Source organism: Penaeus japonicus, unplaced genomic scaffold (assembly GCF_977035675.1).
Source record: "Penaeus japonicus unplaced genomic scaffold, GWHDUDI00000001_assembly GWHDUDI00000025, whole genome shotgun sequence".
Taxonomy (NCBI): Eukaryota; Metazoa; Arthropoda; class Malacostraca; order Decapoda; family Penaeidae; genus Penaeus; species Penaeus japonicus.
Genome location: NW_028234427.1, coordinates 36,572,225 through 36,574,724, shown reverse-complemented (window position 1 = coordinate 36,574,724; position 2,500 = coordinate 36,572,225). Strand labels below are relative to the sequence as shown.

Here is a 2,500-nt window from a genome sequence, read left to right as displayed (position 1 = left end):
CCAATATCATTCAGTAGAACAGTGTGTCATGTTAAAAAAGAAAGAATAAAAGAGTTCTGCTAAGTGGTCATACAATAAGCATAAAAAAATTGTTTATCAATACATTGTACATTAATTTCAGGTGTAAAATGACTGCATCAGAATCACTTATGAAAATAAAGGAAAATGGAAAAAAAGAGAGCATGAAAGAAAGAGAGCATGAAAGGCAAAGTTTTTAAACAGAAAAAGGCCAAAGGAAGGAGAAGAAAATATCCAGACAGAAAAAAAAATTATACTTAACTAAAAGACTCAACACTGCAAGAAAAGGAACTTAATACCATAGAAAAAAAAAAGTAATAAAATATATGAAATCATAACTTAAAAAAATAAGACATCAAGCATTCATACTACAAACAATATCTTCAAACCTTACTCCTATAAAATAATTGCTTTAGGTATATATATAAACAAAGTTCTGTCAATAGTGCACTGAACTAAACAAATACAAAAACAAGAAATTTACTGATACGTCTTATTCTTAGTAAACAAATATATTCACAGAACTGAAGTAAACAACCTGTTACTTACACACACACGCCGGTGTCTAAGGATTACGTAACTTGGGGGAGCATTTAACTCCCTCTTGTGACACTGCCTCTCCTCTTAATCTAATTCTGACTCGAGTGATAAAGTTGGTCTAATTGAAATTGTGTGCAGAGTTGCTAGGCAATTAATCCACCAATTATAACCCTTTGACAGGAAATCTCGTGGATGATTGGCTGACTGACCGGCTGACCGACCAATCATAACGATTGTTGTGGAAACGTCGCGGTTCATTGGTTCGGAGGCCGGGTCGCGAACTCAAAGAAAACGGAGGGATTGTTTACGTTCGTGACGTCATAGGTTTGGGGGCTCCGCACTTGCCGTGTTGGATTTTGATTGGTCGAAGAGCTTGATATGACGTCATCGAGATATACTTCTTCTGTTTCTGACTGGTTAGAGGTTTGGAGGTGACGTCATGGAAGTAGAGTTTCTCAGCTTGCCGTGGTGGTTTCTGATTGGTCAGCGTGAGAAACATTACTTTGAACGGTATTAAAGTACACTATTGTAATGTCATTTAACAAAACAAAAAGTGAAAGGTTATCATTACACAGAGAAACTCAATTGCTTATTTTTCTTTACTAGCACTTCAGACATACATCTATACTGATCACTATTACACTCTCCTCCACCACAACTTTTTAACTACTATAAAGTGATTGTCATTTTGCTATATATAAAAAGATATAGAAAAAAAACAGTTATATTTAATTTTACGATATCAAATCCCTATACTTATATATATGCAGAAAACAAAAGTAGTTTCTCTGTCCGTACATTTGACTGGAGTTCCCAAGGGATTGACTTATGACCATTGCGATTTTATTTTTATTTTTTCATTCATTATTAAAGACCAAAGAGTAATTCATTCATTAATAAAGATATGAATAATGAGAACAGCACAAAATATTTTTTGATTAGTAAGAAAAGAATTTACGATCTTTTAGGTTGAAATAGACTATGCAATTAAAACAAGATAGTTATTATTGTCACATCTATACAAGTAATTAAGGACACTGAACATGAAGTAGAAAAATAAATGAGCAATATATTTCACGAACATATATATATATATATATATATATATATATATATATATATATATATATATATGTATGTATGTATACATGTATATATATATTTATATATATCTATGTATATATACATATAACATACACACACACACACACACATACATATATATATATATATATATATATATATATATATATATATATATATATATATATGTATATATATATATGTATATATACATATGTATGTAGTCTATATATGTATATATATATAATATATATATATATATATATATATATATATATATGTATGTATATGTATATAAATACATATGCATGCTAATGAAATAAACATCTCTCTCTCTCTCTCTCTCTCAATACACTCCACTCTCTCTCTCTCTCTCTCTCTCCTCTCTCTCTATATATATTATATATATATATATATATATAATATATATATATATATATATATATATATATAATGAATGTATATAAATACTTATGCATATTATATGAAATATATATATATATATATATATATATATATATATATATATATATATATATATATATATGTGTGTGTGTGTGTGTGTGTGTGTTTATATATATACATATATATACATATATATATATATAATATATATATATATATATATAATATATATATATGATGTATATATATATGCATATGTATATGTATATATATATGTAGATATATATACATATATATATATATATATATATAAATATATATATATATATATATATATATATGTATATATATATGCGTACTAATGAATGTATATATATAAATATATATATATATATATAATATATATATATATATATATATATACATATATATATATATATATATATATATATAA

At 26.0% G+C, this 2,500-nt stretch overlaps 1 protein-coding gene across 1 annotated transcript in view; it reads right to left on the bottom strand.

Annotated features, from left to right (window-relative positions):
* The window catches only part of Mtp (microsomal triacylglycerol transfer protein), a 61,114-nt gene extending 60,423 nt beyond the window's left edge, over positions 1-691 (bottom strand). Inside the window, exon 1 of the mRNA XM_086551655.1 lies at positions 568-691. The gene's annotated coding sequence lies outside the window, so the exon portion shown is untranslated. The remainder of the gene's footprint in view (positions 1-567) is intronic.
* Between the last annotated feature and the right edge of the window lie 1,809 nt (positions 692-2,500).